We start from the raw sequence: 10375 nt of genomic DNA, 5'->3' as shown, positions 1-10375 counted from the left end.
GGTCATTGGAGGAAGTCAGTAGTCTTCCTCACGGTGTCCCCCAGGTGACCTCCGTGTGTATACCTCTGCAAAACTGGTTCAAGCTAATCTCCCCAAAACATCTGCCAAGCTGCTGTTACAAGAAGCAGAAACACCCTCCTTAGCAAAACCTGGTTCAAGCTAGTCTTCCAAGACACCTGTCAAGCTGCCGTTACGAAACGCAAGAACAAGTTACACAAGAACAAATGAAGCTACCAAAAATTTTCATCCATATTCGTTGATCCACATTGACATGGATCAAGGGAACACATTTCACAATCCCCCATTTTCATTTTGATACTATTGATTCGTGTTTTAGCTTCTAACTGAGTTAATACTTGTTTGATTGATATCAATTTTGGATCTTCCTTCAATTTTAATATCATCAAAGGGTTGGTTTTACCGCTTGTTGCTTTTTCAGGATCTATGGGCATAGCAGTAATTTGCATACCTTGGATTATAGAGTGGATCAGTCTAATCAAACACGGGATCATACAAGGTAAAAACAATAAGCTTAATATTGAACACAATATCATAAATCCTAATTTCTTCCACCAAACACCACCAAATAAATTATCCCACCAGTCATTCTTCAAAATTGAGTCCCATCGTTGTACAGGTACATGTGCGACTCGTTTAATTTCATTTGCAATCTTTGTAATTGTATCCCCATGATCATCAATTTCTATACAACATTCAGATGTATTAAATTTTCCACACATGCCTCCTTCTGCTGCCAGTAGATAATCCAAGGCTAGCCGATTCTGATACATGGCTGCTCGAGTTTGAGATAATTGTTTTGCTACTAATTCTAAAGCCCAAGCAGTTTGATTAGTAATTATTTCAACTACTGCTTGTAACCGAATGATACGGTTTAGCATGTAGATAGGAGTTCTATAACCCCAACTTCCATCTTGTGCCCATGTAGCTGGGTCATAATAATTAATAATTCGTTCAGGGGGCCATTCATTATCTTTCCACTTTTGTGCTCCCCCTATTAATATACTTCTCTTTCTTCAGTTCAGGGTCTCATACATACGTATTCCCAAATGATTATTTTTCATTTTTGGCAGCAAGAAAAAGGCGGATTGGATCATTCCAATGGTACAGCTACCTCTCCATCTCTTTGGTAATTCGTTATATGCTCTTTGCCCATGTAGTGGGTCTGGGATGGTAGTGATTTTCCACAGCAGCTCCTGCAGTGCTGTGCTTACTGTTGATATCAATATTATGACTACCGCTCACACAGCATCAGGGCTGTCCCTCCAGCATTCCTTCCCCCACCTTCACCAATAGCTGTGGGTGGGCATGATCTTGGGAGGGACTATGGCCAGGACAGCTGACCCAGGCTGACCAAGGAGATATTCCATACCATATGACGTCAGCTCAGTAATATAAACTGGGGGAGAGGAGCAGGAAGGGGAGGCGAGATTCATTTCTGGCCTTCCAAAAGCAACCGCTATGCGTACTGAAGCCCTGCTTCTCGGGAGGTGGCCGGACCGCTGCTGATGGGAAGTAGAAACAGCTTTATCTGCTTTTGCTTTGCTTCCCGTGTGCGCGGCTTTGCTGCTTATTTATTAAACTGCTTTTATCTCAACCCACGAGACTCCCATCTTATTTTCTCCCCTTCCCTGGCTTCCTGAGGAGGTGGGGGATAAAGCGATGTGGTAGGCACCTGACATCCAGCCAGGGTCAAACTACCACAGCCCTTTTGGTGCCCAACGTGGGGCGAGATAATAGCAGTTTTACATTAACCGCATTGCAATTACAGTAAGCCAATGAGTGCAAAGTTCATCTGCTGGTCACAGAGCCTTGCTGTTATGCAGCTTATCTTACACTTTCTAATGTTTGGGAACACGATGCTACTAACATTGACTCTGTGCTGTGCTTTAACCTTAATAGCTTTGCTAAGCTGGCTATATGATTTTGTGAAAAGGATGAAAGGGCCTGGGAACATGATGGCCCAAATAATAATAGCAAATCTCATTCTGTTACTGATGGATTTACTGTGCTGTGGGAGCTATCTTGTGGAGGTCATGGGGCAAAGCACCTCTTTCCCCTCAGCTCGGACTGATCTAGACAATTTTGTTATACAGACTTCCCAGGTCCTTAGTCACCCTTATATGAGAGTTTTAATATTACTAATTAACATGGTTGGTATATTACATATTTTGTGGAATCTGGACTCATCTGGGCATCAGAGAGGACAAATTTGCGATGGAAAGATGTTAAAATGCCCCCTGAAGCGGCCAGTCCCTGGGTGGCAGGGTGTGTGGATGAATTTGGGCAAATTCCTAGGACGGTTATCACCTCCTGTAACCTGGGATTTTACACCTGAACAGATAAAAAACCCTGCTTTACTGGCACGCCACCTGATAGAAGGGTGTCTTACCTACCCTAAGGAGGCCCATCAGGTTCAGGCACTATACTGGGGCCTAGCCTCTGCCTACCGAGCTGCATTCCAGTCCTCTCAGAGAACTATGATTGAAGTGGAAACTCAAACGGTACCTGAGACCACCATGGTTGAGTCAGTCGCAGTCCAGTCCTCTCAGAGAACTATGGCCGAGGTGGAAATTCAAACTATACCTGAGACTACCATGGTTGAGTCAGGGAATCAAACAACAACCACAGTGGTTGCCCCAGTAGTGAAAAAGAAGCAGTGGATAAGGAGGTCAAGTCCATATCATCGATTAGTAAGGCCAGAAGAGGAGGAAGAGGAAAGGCTAGAAGAAGAAACTGGTCCTTCGGTAAGGAGATCAGGAGAAGGAGTGAAATAAATTGAAAAGGAAATGGAAACTACTCGGTCCCTCACCTCAACAGAACTTAGAGATATGCAAAAAGATTACAGTCGCCAGCCAGGTGAGCGGATTGGTGCCTGGCTGCTCCGATGTTGGGATAACGGGGCTGACAGTCAGCAATTGGAAGGTAGAGAAGCCCAACAACTAGGATCTCTTGCTAGGGACCGGGGAATTGATAGAGGCATTGGAAAGAAGACCTCAATTTGCAGTCTCTGGAAATGGCTCCTCTCAAGTGTAAGGGCAAGATACCCATTCAAGGAAGACCTTGTAAATGCCCGAGGAAAGTGGACTAGAGCTGATGAAGGCATCCAATATCTAAGGGAATTAGCTGTGTTGGAAGTCATCTATGGTGATCTAGATAATGCCGAGGCCTCCACAGATCCAGACGATGTCCAGTGTACACGGGCCATGTTGAGAAAAGTGATTCAGAGTGCCCCAGCTACATATTCGAATATCTTGGCAATAGTGTATCACCCAGACATGGATATACCAACAGTGGAGAGGGCATCTTCTTGGTTACAGAACTATGAAGAGAGCCTCTGCACCTCCTCACCAGTGTGGGATGATGGTCTGACTGTCAGAACTGCCTCAAGAATTCAGTCATCCACTGTCCCAACCAGGGGAAAAGGAAGTCCCAGACGCAGGAGTACACTGCGAAATGAACTCTGGCTCTTTTTGCGTGGCCAAGGAGAGGATATGAGGAAATGGGATGGTGAACCCACTTTTAAGCTGGAAGCGCGTGTACGTGAACTAAGGGGGAAGACAGCTGTTAGAAAAGGACCACCCAAGAGGGCTGTCAGCATAGTAGCTGCCAGAACAAAAGAGGAAAATCAACAATCTCCAAGACATAGAAGAACTGCAACTACTTCCTTCGATGCCAATGAGGAGACTTCAGGTCTAAAATTGCAAGGATCAGATAGTGAATATTCTGATGAAGAACAGAAATAGAGGGTCCCTGCCTTCAGCCAGGAGGAGGAAAGGGATGATCGAATCTACTGGACTGTGTGGGTTCGATGGCCTGGCACATCAAACCCACAAAGGTATAAAGCCTTAGTAGACACAGGGGCACGGTGTACATTGATGCCATCAAGGTATAGAGGCACAGATTCTGTCTGGATCTCTGGAGTGACAGGAGGATATGAAGAATTATCTGTATTAGAGGCTGAAGTGAGCTTAACAGGGGACAAATGGGAAAAACACCCCATTGTGACTGGTCCAGAGGCCCCTTGTATTCTTGGCATAGATTACCTCAGGAGAGGGTACTTCAAAGACCCCAAGGGGTATCGATGGGCTTTTGGTATAGCCATATACAGAGAAAATCAAACAACTCTCTAATTTACCTGGCCTCTCAGAAGACCCTTTTGTTGTGGGATTGCTGCAAGTTCAAGAGCAACAGGTACCAATTGCTACCAGGACGGTGCACCGGAGGCAATATCGCACGAACCGAGATTCCCTGACTCCCATCCGTGAGTTGATTCATCAACTGGAGGCTCAAGGAATAATTAGCAAAACTCATTCCCCATTTAATAGTCCCATATGGCCTGTGAAAAAATCTGATGGAGGGTGGAGGTTAACAGTAGACTATCGTGGCCTGAATGAAGTGACACCACCACTGAGTGCTGCTGTACCAGACATGTTAGAGCTCCAGTATGAACTGGAGTCAAAAGCAGCCAAGTGGTATGCTACGATTGACATCGCTAATGCATTTTTCTCAATTCCATTGGCAGCAGAGTGCAGGCCACAATTTGCCTTCACATGGAGAGGTGTCCAATATACCTGGAATAGATTGCCCCAGGGGTGGAAACATACTCCTACTATTTGTCATGGTCTAATCCAAACTGTACTGGAAATGGGTGATGCCCCTGAACATTTACAGTACATTGATGACATAATTGTATGGGGCAACAAGGCAGAAGTGTTTGAGAAAGGGAAAAGAATAATACAGATTCTCCTAAAAGCTGGTTTTGCTCTAAAAAGAAACAAAGTAAAGGGACCTGCACAAGAGATCCAGTTTTTGGGCATAAAATGGCAAGATGGGCGTCGGCATGTGCCTATGGATGTTGTGAACAAAATAGCGACTATGTCTCAACTAACTAATAAGAAAGGCAAGCTTTCCTGGGCCTTGTGGGATTCTGGAGGATGCATATCCCAGGTTATAGTCAGCTTGTGAGCCCTCTCTTTAGAGTAACCAGAAAGAAGAACTGTTTTGAGTGGGGCCTTGAGCAACAACAAGCTTTTCAACAAATTAAACAGGAAATAGCTCGTGCAGTCGCCCTTGGGCCCATCCGTACAGGATCAGATGTGCGGAATATCCTCTACACTGCTGCTGGAGAGCATGGTCTCACCTGGAGCCTCTGGCAGAAAACATCTGGAGAAACCCGAGGTCGACCATTAGGGTTTTGGAGCCGAGGATATCGAGGATCGGAAGCCCACTACACCCCAACTGAAAAAGAAATACTAGCAGCATATGAGGGACTTCGAGCTGCTTCAGAAGTCATTGGCACAGAAGCTCATCTCCTCTTGGCACAACGTCTGCCTGTGTTACACTGGATGTTCAAAGGGAAAACCCCTTCTATACATCATGCAACCAGCGCTACATGGAGTAAGTGGATGGCGTTGATTACACAACGATCTCGGCTGGGGAAATCTAATCGCCCAGGAATCCTGGAAGAAATCATGGACTGGCCAGAAGGCAGAGATTTTGGAGCATTGCCTGAGGAAGTAGCTCGTGCCCAAGAGGCACCACTATATAATGAACTATCAGAAGATGAGAGGCATTATGCTTTGTTTGTTGATGGATCCTGTCGCGTGGTAGGAAATCATCGTAAGTGGAAAGCTGCTGTGTGGAGTCCCACACGACGAGTTGTTGAGGCCACTGAAGGAGAAGGTGAGTTAAGTCAGTTTGCTGAAGTGAAGACTATCCAACTAGCTCTAAAGATTGCAGAACGAGAGAAGTGGCCAGTACTCTATCTTTATACTGACTCCCGGATGGTGGCTAATGCTCTATGGGGATGGCTACAGCAATGGAAGAAGACCAACTGGCAGCGCAAGGGTAAACCCATCTGGGCTGCTGCATTATGGCAAGACATTGCTGCTCGGGTGGAAAATATGACTCTGAAAGTACGTCATGTAGATGCTCACGTGCCAAAAAGCCGTGACAATGAAGAACAATGGAACAACCAACAGGTAGATAAAGCTGCCAAAATTGAAGCAGCTCAGGTAGACCTAGACTGGGAGCGTAAAGGTGAGCTATTTATAGCTCGATGGGCCCATGAAACATCAGGACATCTGGGAAGAGATGCAACATATAGATGGGCTCGTGATCGAGGGGTGGACTTGACCATGGAAGCCATTACACAGGTCACGCACGAATGTGAAACGTGTGCTGCAATCAAGCGAGCCACACGAATCAAGTCTCCCTGGAACAGAGGCCGATGGCTGGGTTTTCAATATGGTGAGGCCTGGCAAATTGACTATGTTGGACCACTACCACGAACACATCAAGGCAAGCGGTATATACTCACCATGGTGGAAGCAACTACCGGTTGGTTGGAAACATACCCTGTAAACCATGTCACTGCCCGAAATACTGTCTTGGGTCTTGAAAGGCAAGTTTTGTGGCGACACGGCACTCCAGAAAGAATTGAATCAGATAATGGAACTCATTTTCGAAATAATCTCATAAACTCCTGGGCAAAGAAACATGGCATTGAGTGGATATACCACATCCCCTATCACCCACAAGCCTCTGGAAAGACTGAGAGATATAACGGATTACTAAAGACCATGTTGAGAGCACTGGGCAATGGGACATGGAAGCAGTGGGATAAAAATTTAGCAGAAGCCACTTGGCTGGTTAACAGCAGAGGTTCAACTAACCTTCCTGGTCCTGCCCAAACAAAACCACTACATACTGTGGGAGGAGATAAGGTCCCTGTAGTGCAACCAGGGAAATGGCTGGGGAAGGCAGTATGGGTTGCACCTCCCATGGGAAAGGGCAAACCCATTCGTGGGATTGTCTTTGCTCAAGGGCCTGGCTGTACTTGGTGGGTGATGAGAAAGGATGGGGAAACTCGATGTGTACCTCAAGGAGACTTAACCTTGGGGGAAAAATAACCTGTTATGTGAGTTATCTGTTGTAGATGAACTTTGCAAGAAAAACCGGACAAGTGGACAAACCAAGCCGGATCTGGTGCTCAACACTGAACATACTGTTTCCCCTGGCCTGGATATCCATCTTGATGGATGAGACAGAAGTTATGGCCTGCTCCAGTGAACATCTACAGAGGATGAAAGATATAAGAATGTTGTTTGTTTGTTTGATGCAAGATGCAAGAGGGAATACAAGAATGATGTTTGTCTGTTGAAGAGTGGGGGTACTGGTTAATGAGAGTATATAAGAATGTATATGGGTTGTTAAGATGGTTTGTCTGAGCATGACAGAAATGGTATGGAATAAGGGGTGGAGACTGTAGTGGGTCTGGGATGGTAGTGATTTTCCACAGCAGCTCCTGCAGTGCTGTGCTTACTGTTGATATCAATATTATGACTACCGCTCACACAGCATCAGGGCTGTCCCTCCAGCATTCCTTCCCCCACCTTCACCAATAGCTGTGGGTGGGCATGATCTTGGGAGGGACTATGGCCAGGACAGCTGACCCAGGCTGACCAAGGAGATATTCCATACCATATGACGTCAGCTCAGTAATATAAACTGGGGGAGAGGAGTAGGAAGGGGAGGCGAGATTCATTTCTGGCCTTCCAAAAGCAACCGCTATGCGTACTGAAGCCCTGCTTCTCGGGAGGTGGCCGGACATCGCTGCTGATGGGAAGTAGAGAGTAACAGCTTTATCTGCTTTTGCTTTGCTTCCCGTGTGCGCGGCTTTGCTGCTTATTTATTAAACTGCTTTTATCTCAACCCACGAGACTTCCATCTTATTTTCTCCCCTTCTCTGGCTTGCTGAGGAGGTGGGGGATAAAGCGGTGTGGTGGGCACCAGGCATCCAGCCAGACTCAAACTACCACAGCCCACATATCCAAAATAGCCCATCAGGAGACTTCCAATTGCTATTTGTTTTTCTAGGGTTTTCCCAAATGGACTTCAAATCCCTAATTTCTTCAAATGGGTTTGCATTCATTTTGTTTTTCCAACATTGAATTTGATTGCCAGAGCAGTTGGTAGTCCAGTACGCATTGGGTGACTTTGGCCACCAGGTACTACTTGTTGAGTTAGTGGTCAAGATCATTTTGCAAGGTGTATGTCCAACATATTGTGTAAAATCACTGCTATTTCTAGATATACAAAACTGGCCTATTACTTCATGACTTAGCACCCATCCTTCAGGTCTGTTTGTGCTGGATTTATGGGTGTTGTTCCATTCTAATAATTGTCGGGGTTCCACACTCTCTCCTCTCCATGGCCACTGCTCAGTCATCTGAGTCCCTCCACATATCCAACAAGAGGATACATTCAATTCTGTAGCTATTTTCTGCATCAAATCTACAAATAAATTCTGTCCTTTAGTTGGTAAATCCCATGTGCTCATCCTTTCTTTGAGTTTTTCATATAATGTTTTTGAAGTTGAAGGAGGTCAGTTGCGATTTGTTTTTAATCTTCGTGTAACATTCTTTACTAATTCTTCTTTAAATCTATCTTGTTGTCCTCCTCCATCTGAATACCCCCACATTCCTCCTTGAGTGAAACATATATATTTCTCTCCCTTGGGACAAGTTCCATAGCCATGGACTACTCTTCCTGTCTTGTCTCCAAGATTGTCAGCTACCCAAAGAGTCAATCCCGCTGTTTGGCATTTTTCCAATTGAGTTCTTTTTTAACACCCAGCATTTATGTGGGTATGATAGACCAGAGTTGACACCGTTTGTTTCCCATATGCCACTTGTTGGTAGCATTTGGAGCACGAATCGGCTGAAACTCCATGTAGGATTAGATTGATCCATACAAACAAAATCAAACCCCACCTTTTTACTCCTCTGCCTCCACCGCCTACTGGGGTGCTTCCAGCAGCGGGGTTATTCATCTTCACGGCAGCAGGGGTATTCTTCAGGGGTCTCATATGGATCATGCTAGATGAGACTCATATGGTTTTTGCCAAACTTCAGTATTAAAGGGATTTCCGGGTTTATTTAGTTCAGTTTCTAACACGTGGCCTTACAGTCCTTTAAACTTGTGTGGAGTTTCTCCCTACCTTATTGTAATAGCACTCTGTCTTCAAAGTGTGCTTAGGTGTTGAGGGAGGGAATTTTTCGCAAAATGATCTTACCACCACTCTCAGTTACCGTCACAAAGTCTCCTTTGTTGCGTGCTCTTTCAAGATCGTCTGAAGGTCAATTTAGTCTCTCCAGGCTCAGATGGGACTTTCCATTCTTTCACTGGACCTTTTACTTGCGAAACGTGGGTCCATCCCTTTTCAGCAGTTCTCACAGCCGTTTCTGTAGTTAATAAAACAAGAAAAGGTCCCTCCCAGAGAGGAGATAAGGTTTCTTCCTTCCATGCTTTTATTAGAACTTTATCTCCTGGTTCTAATTGGTGAACTGCAAATCCAAGCGGTGGAGTCTGGGCTAACATCCCAATTTCCCTTAATTCTTTAAATCTTTTTCCAATGGTTACCACATATTTCTGGATAGTTTGATCCTCAATTACATTGTTCTCTAGAGGCATCCCTTGGGAATAGGGCATGCCATATAACATTTCATATGGTGATAATCCAGTTTCACTGTGGGGTTTAGTTCTTATATTCAAAAGTGCCAATGGCAAGCACTTTGTCCAAGACATTTGGGTCTCAGTCATCAATTTAGCTAGCTGTTGTTTTATTGTTTGATTCATCCTTTCTACTTTTCCCGAACTCTGTGGGTGCCAGGGAGTATGGTATTCCCACTGGATACCTAGTGATTGGCATAATAATTTTATTACTTTAGAAGTAAAGTGCGTGCCTTGGTCTGAGTCTATGTACTGGATTATCCCATATCTAGGTACTAAGTGTTCTAATAAAATTTTTACTACCATCTGTGCCGTGGCTCATGCCACAGGGTAAGCCTCTACCCATTGTGTTAAGTGATCCATGATTACTAGTAAGTATTTTACCCTTCCCACCTTGGGTAATTCTGTAAAATCAACTTGTACTCTTTCAAAAGGTCTGTAAGCTGTTTTTCTTCCTCCGGTTGCTACTTGTCAAAATATTTTCTTATTTATCTTTTGACATGTTAAGCAACCCCGTGTAATTTGCTTTGTTATTTCAAAGATTCCAATACAGCCAAATTGTTTAAGAAAATGATCACTTAATGCTTTTGTACCCCAATGCGTTTGTGCGTGTAAGTGTTCCATAACGTGTCTAGCAAGGGCTTTTGACAACATTTCCCGCCCATCAGGTAACATCCATTTCCCTTGTTCTAATTTAGCCCCTGTTTTCTCTAACTTACTTAATTCCTCAGGGGTAAATTTCTTTTCTCTTTGTTCTTGTTCCTTTTCATTGTTGCCCCTCTTAGTTTGTACTACACAGACTTTAATCGTCTGAGCCCTGAGAGCTGCTTCCTGAGCCTCC

The sequence above is a fragment of the Colius striatus genome, chromosome W (genome assembly GCF_028858725.1).
Source record: "Colius striatus isolate bColStr4 chromosome W, bColStr4.1.hap1, whole genome shotgun sequence".
Lineage (NCBI taxonomy): Eukaryota > Metazoa > Chordata > Aves > Coliiformes > Coliidae > Colius > Colius striatus.
Note: the sequence above shows the minus strand (reverse complement) of the source record.